Here is an 11032-nt window from a genome sequence, read left to right on the forward strand (position 1 = left end):
CACACCTTCTCCACTTGCGTCACACCTCATTACTAGATGTACCTGCGTAGAATCAAGTAAACCATCAATCTTTTTATTGAGAAGTTCTACCTAATTTGATAGCATAGTAACTATCGACGTTATAAACGTCGGCTGTTTTTGTTGGCTTTTTCCTCATAACTTGCCACTGATAGTTATTTAGTGACGTCTCCTCTATAAACTCATAGGCATCTTCCGGTGTTTTATTGTTGATGGTTCCGTCAGTAGCCGCGTCAACCATTTGCCGAGTCGAGGGATTCAGACCATTATGGAATGTTTGTACTTGGAGCCAAAGCGGTAACCCATGGTGAGGGCACCTTTTCAATAAGTCCTTGTATCTGTCCCATGCATCGTAAAGTGTTTCTAAATCCATCTGCACAAAAGAAGAAATATCATTGCATAATTTAGCCGTTTTAACCGGTGGAAAGTATTTTAGTAAAAAAATTCCAGTCATTTGTTCCCAAGTAGTGATAGACCCTTGTGGTAACATGTTCAACCACTGTTTAACTTTGTTTCTCAGTGAAAAAGGAAATAACAGAAGAAGAATGGCATCATCAGAAATGCCATTGATTTTAAATGTATCGCAAAATTCCAGAAAGTTTGCTAAGTGAACGTTGGGATCTTCATCCTACAAACCATCAAACTAAACAAACTGCTATATCATTTGAATTGTATTAGGTTTCAGTTCAAAAGTATTTGCAGCTACAGCCGGTCTAACTATGCTAGATTCAGTTTAGTTCCCCGGAAACGGCGCTAACAACTTGATCGCGTGATTCGTAACAAGTAATAAATATTTATAATGAAGATCAACCCTAGACTAACTATTATCATGACAAAAAGGCAAGCACACCTATCGAACAATAGTATAGTAATAGCAAGACCGGCATATCGTACCCAAGGGAACCAAAAGTACTAGTAATAACTATCTTTTTATTATCTAGCCTAAGAATAAAAGGGTTTGTTTTAATTAACTAATTATTTAAACTGAAAACGCACAGAGAAAAGAATTGGGGAATTACTTTGCAAAAATCGATTGACTTGAGACAATACCTAAGGAAAAATCCACCTAGACTTTACTTATTATTCTGGCTCCGAATTAGACGATTTATTCATTCAACTTGTTCCGTAAAGATCCCTAAGTTATGTTATTATCCCTATTCAAGACTAATAACGTCTAATCCCTAGATTGAATAATCGAGACTTTTCTATAATTAACACTCTAGGGTTGTATTAACTCGATTTATGGATCCCCTTATTAAGTTTCTGTAACACCCCAAACCCGGCTTGAAAATTTGGCTCGAATCTGGCATGTCACATTGAAGTGTTTTTCGAAAACCATGTTTCCATTAAAAACCCTTCTTAATAATTAAAAACTTATACCCTTTTTAAACCTTGTTAGAAACTTCAGCTGAATAACATTCTTAACAACTTTGTAAAAATCTTGGCAGTTGCGGAAGCTTGATTTAAAAACAATTACGGATACGTGATGTTTTGAACAACAGTAGTTGCTTTGGAAAACCGTGTTCTAATACTAGCAATTATAAAAACAATAAGTAAAATTTCAAATTTAAAATCCAGAAAATTACAACGGCTTTACTACAACCCACATAAAACATTTAAAAGTAATAATCAAAACTATAAAATAAACAGTGTATGTGGCTTCCTCCGAGCCCCTCGCAGCTCCGATCCGTCTAAGGCTGGAAATTACCTGAAAGGTTAATAAACGGGGTGAGTTTACGAAAACTCAGTGTGAACTCCCCTACTATAAAAAGGAACAGTCAGTCATATAAAAGAATTAAAAGTCTGGCCCCAGCCTTACTTACAATTTTAGTATCAATTGGGCCTTAGCCTACTATAACAGACAGTACTAGATGGGCTTTAACCCATTACAGAATAAGAAACATTATCAGAACTAGAATCAGAATCAAAATCAGAATCAGGTGATAGAATCAGAATTAGAATCGTAATCAAGATCGTAATGTAATCAAAATCGAATGTGAATGCAATCCCAACCTAATCCAAACTTTATACACCCCGCACCAACCTTACACCATGTGGGAGACTACTCGACCCACCCAACCGCTACACAAAGATGTAAATTGCAATGAGGTCGCGGATATTGTGACAAAGTCACTAGATACGTATATTGTGGCTAGGCCACCAGAACAGATATATATATATATATATATATGGCAAAGCCACCAGATTGCAGCGAGGCTGCCAGATATTGTGAGGAAGTCACCAGAACAGATATATGTGGCGTGCCTACTAGATTGCAGCGAGGCTGCCAGAACGATTCCTCCATCAATATAACCCATATCCCATGCAACAGATATACATGTCATCGCATACAACATATAGAATCAGAATATCATGTCCATATTTCAATCAAACAATCACAGTCAAGTCATTCATATCACCAACATATATTCACAATCAAATCCACAACCACACAAATTAAGTCACCACTTGCCCACAAGGGCAAAACAGTCATTTAACACCCTAGGGGTAAAATGGTAATTTTACCCTACAAAGGTATCTCAGTAATTCTACTCTACAAGGGTATTTAGTAATTCTATTTACAGGGGTATTTCGGTATTTCTACCCTACAAGGGTATTTCGGTAATTCTACCCTACAAGGGTATTTTAGTAATTCTACCCTACAGGGGTATTTCAGTAGTTCTACCCTATAGGGGTATTTCGGTATTTCTACCCTACAAGGGTATTTAGGTATTTCTACCCTACAAGGGTATTTTGGTAATTTTGTAAATCAAAGGTAAAACGGTAATTCTATAAATCAGAGGTACTTTGGTAATTTTACAAGTCGAGGGTATTTCAATAATTTTACAGGTCGAGGGTATTTCAGTAATTTCAAAAATTAGGGGTATTTTGGTAATTTTACAAACTAGGGGTATTTTGATAATTTTACAAAGCAGGGGTATTTTGGTATTTTTACAAACTAGGGGTATTTTGGTAATTTTATAAACAAAGGGTATTTTAGTAATTTTACAAACTAGGGGTATTTTGGTAATTTTGTAAACCAAGGGTATTTTGGTAATTTTACAAACTAGGGGCATTTTGGTGATTTTATAAACCAAGGGTATTCTAGTAATTTTACAAACCAGGGGTATTTTGGTGATTTTATAAACCAACGATATTCTAGTAATTTTACCAACCAAGGGTATTTTGGTAATTTTGTAAACCAAGGGTATTTTGGTAATTTTACAAACTAGGGGTATTTTGGTGATTTTATAAACCAAGGGTATTCTAGTAATTTTACAAACCAAGGGTATTTTGGTAATTTTGTAAACCAAGGGTATTTTTGTAATTTTACAAACCAAGGGTATTTTGGTGATTTTATAAACCAAGGGTATTTTAGTAATTTTACAAACCAGGGGTATTTTGGTAATTTGGTAAACTAAAGTATTCTAAACAGGGATAACAATACGAATCGGCCTAAAGCCCTTTCTCGGCCCAAATGGACCCACACGCTCGTGTGGCCCTTTTAGCCCAAATCTAGCCACAGATACGAGATTCACCTAGCGTAGTCCAATATTTACTACACAATCAAACAACTTATCCAATTGGGCCCGTAGGCCCATTAGGCCCGTAGGCCTATTAGGCCCACATGACCCCTTTTGGCCCATCACGGCCCGAAGTAGCCATCCTATAGCTAGAGTAGTGAGAAAATACACACCGATAGGAGACTGGAGTTAACTCACGCTCCGAGCACTCTTAGCCGACGCCCAACCCAAACGAGCACGCCATACAGCGGAAGGGATCAGCCAAGAAAAGGTACCTTTACTCTCCTCATGGTTCCCTCTATTTAAAGCCAGCTTCGCATCCACTTTTATGTTAGCTTCCCGATGTGGGATCCTTCTAACATCAGAGTTTAAATTCAACACCAACTCTTGCCGCCCCCTGTTAGCAAAATAAATGCTCTTTGATTGCCATGAGTTTTGAACCCCGGACCTCCTTGCCAACTCTATGACGCCACCTTGCCACTTCACCACGTGCTCTTTTGTGTCATATTTTATCCCCAATTAATTATAAGGTCTAAAGGCCAAAGTCCGTGTTCCTTAAAAAAAGCAGAATAAATTGCAAGAGCCAAGGCTTGAACCCAGGCTCCCATACAACCTTAATTACGCCACTTCCACTAGACCACATTGCTCCTTGTGTCATTTATTTAACACAATAATTTAAAAGGCCCTTATCCAAGCATCCAGGTTTTTTTTTCACTTAATACCAAATTTTTTGCTAAAGCCCAAGTTTGAACCCAAGATTTCTCTAACACTTCTCAGGGCCATTAACCACCAAAGCAGACATTTAATTGTGTTATTTCATTGCACAATTAAATAACTATATACAACCTCCTTACGGACCCGCACTCAAGGCCTAATACTTCTAGGCCTAAATTCGGGGTGTTACAGTTTCACCCTAATCTGGCAAAATCTTATCACCCTATTTCTAGTTGCGCAATCAACTCCGCTTAATTATGACAAATGTACTCTTAGACAGGGTCTATTCCTCCTCTGAATAAGAGCGTGTCTTGAATCAGTATCCTAGGTTCTCAAAACAAGAATTAAGAACACATAATTAAGAACAAGTTAAATATTTATCATTCGATTTAGAAAATAATAACAAGATTCGTCTTAGGTTTCATTCCCCTTAGGTATTTAGGGGTTTACTTCCTGACTAAATAAGAAAACATCTCCGAAGAATAAAGAATACAAAACATAAAGAAAACCCAAAACTCCTGAAGGGAAATTAAGGAGAGATCTTCAGTCTTGATGATGAATCCAGCTTCTGAGATGGATCAATCGACTTTCTTGGGGTAATTTCTTAGCCCATTCTCTGTCTCATTTTTTCTCCTCCTCTAGGGTGTATTTATAGGCTTTGGAATGCCTAAAAACCCTCAAAATTGGCCTTTTTCGAATTGGACTCAACTTGGGCTCAACAGGGACACGCCCGTGGCACACGCCCGTGTTCGATTACTTCAGGCTGTGTTCGAGCCTGCCAAATTGACACGGCCGTGTGGTTTGCCCGTGTGAGAAGGTCTAGGCCGTGTTGATTTCGTACTTTAGCCTATTTTCTCCGTTTTTGGCTCGTTTCTCGTTCTTTTCGCTCTCTTATGCTCTTCTAAGTATAAAACATGAAATTAAAGCATTAGGAGCATCAAATTCACTAATTCTAATGAGAAATCATCCATAAAATGCATTAAACATGGGGTAAAAATATGTATAATTTACGGTTTATCAATAAAAAACTTTTACAAAGTGATTTTTGATGAAAACATGATTTAGGGACTAAAATGTAAAGTTGTGAAAATTGAAAAACATTCTGAATTTTATAGAATATATGTGCTATAAATTTTATAGTGAAATATTTGTTAGGCTTGGAATAGAGGGTAAATTGCATAAATTTCATTTTCCACAAAAATTTCATTTTCCGAGCCTAGGGACAAAATTGAAATTTATGAACAAGTTAGGGGAAAAATAGTAATTTTTCCTAGGATGTAAATTGAGTCCACTTGATTATGAAATGTGATAAATTGATGTTAAATTTACTTGTATAGATCCGAATAGATCAAATTCGGAGCTAGAACGAGGAAAAGAGGAAAATGTCGGATTGGTAGATTTTATGTACACGAACATTTGTCGAGGTTAGTTCGTGTAACTAAATTCTATATATTTATATGCTTGAAATAAATGTCATGTTTATGAATTGTATAAATATTATATATATTTGACATTGAAAATATATCTGACAAAGCCCGATCAATAATAATGCCCGATAAATGCTAAATGATAAATGATAAAAATGTTACTTATATGTTGGAAATGAATGTGAAATGTGTTTATTTGAATTATATGAAGGTTATAAATGTATGAAATAATCACAAGCTTGATAATTCCTAAAAATGTTAAATCCCGTTTGAATAAATGAAAAATCGATGGATATGCGATTTGCCGAAATGAATGAGGTCCTGCATTTGTGCAGACTGCTAATCCTGATAAAAGTCCTCTCGAGCATATGTTATGGATTGGATTTAGCCCGAATGGGTAATCTAGATCAAAATCTTTAGAGCATGTATCATAAAAAGGATTTAGCCTGGACTGGTAATCCTGACTAAGCTCTATTGAGTATATATATATTGGAGACAGGATTTAGCCTGAACTGGTAATCCTGTTGGATACATGTGTGGCTTGAGAGTGTACTTTCTATAATAGTACCTTATGGGTACCATTGGACATGAATGGACGGATCTCGATTTGTACACCTCAAGTGTACTATCTATGTATCCATCGATATTCCGGATAATTTCAACGGGTAAAGAACCTAACATGAGAAAATATGAATAAGAAATGAGTTATTACACATATTTGTCTGAAATACATGAAAATGATGATACATGATGACTGATATATGGTAATATGGGATGATGATATTTGTATATGAAATTTATTTGATCAGTATGTTCATCCTTGATTATAGATATGTACACCTTGAATTTACTATTCGTGACCTTGATATTTCGAATGATATGAGTAAAGTTCTGACATGAAATAATCTGAACTCGAGATGAACTATTATGAAATTATACTTGTAATATAATGAGATGATTTATACATGTTAAATGAATACATGTTGTGAAAAGCATATGTTCCTGGAAACTTGATTGTTGTTGAGCCCAAATATGTTTTGATGTTATTATGGAATATATGACTAACAAGGGCAATGAGGATATGTGTAGGCTTAAGGTCAAATTGATTGAATATGCCTTGCATAGTTACCTCAAAATAGAATAAATGGTAAGTTAAGTACCATGTTATACAAACTTACTAAGCATTTTATGCTTACATAGTTTTATTTCCCTGTTTTATAGTAAATCGAAAGCTTGTTGGATTGGAAGCTTGGCAAAGATCACTCACACTATCCATCGGCCTATTTCGGTACATATGGTAAATCAATTATGGTTATAATGGCATGTATAAGTTAAATTGGCCATATTGGCATGCAAATGTAAATGATTATTGTAATCTAGCCATTGGGATGGCTAGTGATGATTATGTTTTGGCATGTGTATATATGTATTAAGTTTATTCTATAGAGATAACATATGTGACAGCCTTAAAATGACCCTAGTCGGAATGTGGTTTCGGAACCACAAAACCGAGGCATAAAAATAATTTAATATTTATTTTATTGCCTATAATATGTGTTAACTCATGTGTGACATTTTTGATGTTTTGATTTAGAGTTATAAATGTGAATTTCACTAGAAAGGACCTAGTAGAAAACTTTGGAAGTATGATGGGGGAATGTGTAATGACTAATTAAAGCATGCATGCAAAACAATGGCCTTGCATGTCAAATATCCCCCTTTTTATAAGAGGTGGCCGGCCATGACAATGAGGGATGCACAAAACATGTCATAGACATGTTTTGTTGGTGCATTAGGGAGAAAAGAAATAAACAAATAAGCATGGGTAATAAAGAATGAAAAAAAATATGTGTGAGTGAACCCCTATTGCCGTGTATTGAAGAAAAGAAAAGAAAAAAATTGATCATCCTTTCATTCTCTCTTGACCGAAAATCCTAAGGAAGAAGAGGAATTTTTGCTTCATGTTTGGTTTGGAAGAGGATTAGGAAGGGGTTTGGCTATACTTGCATCAAGATTAAGGTATGTTTGAGGTTGTGCCATGAGATTCATGCATGTTTTTAGTTACTAGCTTGATGTTCTTATTAGCCCATGGTTCAAATCTTTGTTATATCATGGGGATGGTATTTGGCCAAGGTGGATTTTGTGTTAATGCCATTGCATGTTAAATATGAAGCTTGTTAATGGTATATGTGATGGGGATTGATGGCTCTTGGACTTTCTTTTTAGTATTTTTGAGTAAGACATTAAGTTCTTTGCTTAATCATGACCAAAATTATGGTGTTGTGATGTATTCGGTCATGGTATATCCATAAGTATGATTCATGCATGTTGCATGGTAGGTAAGATTTGAGCTTTGGATATGTGTTTATATTTGGATATAAACAACTTGAGATTCGCCCTTGCACCTACATGAATATGTGTTTGCACATGATGAATTGGTATGACATATATACTATTTCAAGGTGTATATTTACTTGTGATGATGTTTTGGTTATGTAGTAAATGAGAGATGTGTATTGAGCTACAATATGTAATCGTTAGTTAGTAAAATGTATGCTGTTTTTTTTGTGTGGTATTAAGTGTAAAATTGGCCTCAACATAGACATGCATATTCGGCCAAATGAAGTAGATTGGTGTGCATGTATTCGTTTAGAGGCAACCGTATTGAAGCCTTATCTTGGCTTAGATAATTGACTAAATGGGTAATAAGTGAGTATGGTTGCCGAATATACAAACATACATATGCATGTGTAATTGAATTATGAATGTTTAGCAAGATGGTTAAACTAGTTGATTTATTGATTAAGCTCAAGGAGTTAAAGAAGGAGAATCAAGCAAGGGAAAGACGAAGGTCATCGAGTAGCCGACTTGGACTGTTTTACCCAACACAAGGTAAGTCACTAAGCATATATTTTGTATTGATTTGAATAGACATAATGTCTATGTAATTATGCCGAAAGGAATGATGAATTTATATACATGTATGTATGTGGTGATGGAAGTATTGAATGGAAGGAAAAGAGGTGAGATGTATTGAGTTGTTGATTTCGGCACTAAGTGTGCGGGTATAAACATTTGTGATCATGAGAATGGCACTAAGTGTGCGTGCGGGTTTAAAACTTGTACAACACTAAGTGTGCGAGTTTGATCATGTAGCACTAAGTGTGCGAGTTGATTATATAGCACTAAGTGTGCGGACTCACTATATGCTTTTGAATCACTATTGACACTGAGTGTGCGACACTATTGAGTTGATCACGGACAGCGGATCGGGTAAGTACCTTGAGTTCATGGCTAATAGGCACTATGTTTATATTTGGGGTCGAGCTTGGTAAGTTTGAACCTATGTGACAATGTAAATTGAAGTCACGTACATAAGAATTATCACGGAATGAGTGAAAGGTCATGTAGATGTATGATTGAATCGAAAGGTCTAAGGAACTATGGTATAGTTCGGTTTGAATGGAGTAATTAGCCTCGTTCCATTTTGTTTCCTCTTGCGATAATGTTATTAATGGTTGTTAGTGCATTGCTTATGACTTCTTGAGTTATATACTCATTTGGTGTTTGCTTGTCACCTATTTTAGGTTTCTTGGACTCGACTTTTTGCGTATTCGGGACCGTCATCGAAGTCATCACACCGCTAACAACTTTTGGTATTTTCTTCGTAGTTGGTCTTGGAGTACATTTCGCATGTATAGGCTATTATGTTTTGTTTGAACTTGGTATGTAAAATTTTGAATAGCCATGCGAAAATGGCTTATAAATGTTTTGAGCATAATGTTATAATCATTTGGTATGTATATGCTCATTAAGAAGCACGGAAATGTTTGGCAATGACCAGCCATTAGAATGGGTCATCATGATTATATTTTGGACTATATATGTAAAAGGGGTGGTTGAATCATAGAAACTATGTGTTAGAGAAAGTCTACCCTAGAAATAGATGCTGGCAGCAACAGTGACGTGGATGTGAAAATCATTAAAAATAGTAGGAATGGAATTAAATAGTGAATAAATTATGTAAATGAACCTTGATGAATCCATTTTCATATAGAAGAAACGAAACGGTCATATGAGTTGTATGTTAAAAGATATTTGGGTTTTCGTGAAACAGGGCCAGAACAGTTTCTGGATTCCCTGTTCCGACTTTGAAAATTCATTATAAATTAACCAGAGATAATTAGGAGTCATACCATATATGTATAAATTCCTCTTTGAGTCTAGTTTCTATAGAAACAAACGGAATCAGTATTAAAGCCCTGCACAGGGAGTTATTCGAGTTGTAACGCACGAAGCTCAGTGTAGTCGACCCCTGTAACATGGGAGACTTTAACTAATAAACTGTACTAGTTGGCTCGGCCAAAAATTCTAGAAAAAATATGTAGATCGACATATGAGTCTAGTTTCAGGGAAAAATTATGAAACTGATTTTCGAGTTGTAAAACTCAAGTTATGATTTTTGAAGCGACTAGTACACAGATTGGCAGCTTGTCTGGGAAATTCTCAATAAGTGGTTTGAAGTCTGTTAACACCTCGTGTTCGACTCCGGCGACGGTCTCGGGTTCGGGGTGTTACAACATAAGTGTTTATTATTGATTGATTGAGAAAGGTTAAATGAGTATGCTTATAAAAGGTAATATTAAAATCACGAATGCATGTAACAAATGCATGTAACAATATATCATATTAGATGCTATAAATTGCTTGAATTCAATGCTTGTATTGGTTGGTGTTTCGATGTAAGTTTGGTGCAGCAACTTAGTAAAAATTTTGGGTGAGAAATGAAGCTAGAAATTGCTTTATTTTGTCCACACGGCCTAGTATATGGGCATGTGGTTAGGCCGTGTGTCCCTTGTATCTTAATTTCGAGAAAACAGAATGCTCAGAATTGAGCACACGGGGGTATGTCTCAGTTGTGTGTGCTACACGGCCTAGAACACAGGCGTGTGTCTTAGTCGTGTGAAACCTGAACTTAATGTCGAAGGATTTAATTAAGCACACGGCTTAGCACATGGATGTGTGGCCAGCCGTGTGGCATAAGTTAGAGAGCTATGTGATATCAAACACGGCCTACAGCACGGGCGTGTCCTAGGGTCACATGGGCGTGTCCCTTGGACTACACGAGCATGTGTAGCCTGTAACTTGGAAAGATTTTGAAAATTTCACGAAAAAATTTTAGAGTTCCCGATTAAGTCCTAATTCAATTCTAAAGCTCATATTGGGCCTCGAGGGTCCATTTAAGGGACGTTACGAATAATATCAGAAAGTGAATAATAATTGTTGTAAATTATCTTAAAATGTTCTGAAAGTTTCAGTAATATTCTGTAACTCTGTTCTGGTGAAGTA

The 11032-nt window shown here is 35.9% G+C and overlaps 1 non-coding gene across 1 annotated transcript; it reads left to right on the top strand.

Moving 5' to 3' along the window:
• The first annotated feature begins 317 nt into the window (after window positions 1-317).
• LOC128291276 (small nucleolar RNA R71) lies at window positions 318-424 on the top strand. The gene has a single exon (XR_008281052.1). It is a non-coding gene; the product is annotated as a small nucleolar RNA R71 (small nucleolar RNA).
• The last annotated feature ends 10608 nt before the right edge of the window (window positions 425-11032 follow it).

The sequence above is a fragment of the Gossypium arboreum genome, chromosome 3 (assembly GCF_025698485.1).
Source record: "Gossypium arboreum isolate Shixiya-1 chromosome 3, ASM2569848v2, whole genome shotgun sequence".
Lineage (NCBI taxonomy): Eukaryota > Viridiplantae > Streptophyta > Magnoliopsida > Malvales > Malvaceae > Gossypium > Gossypium arboreum.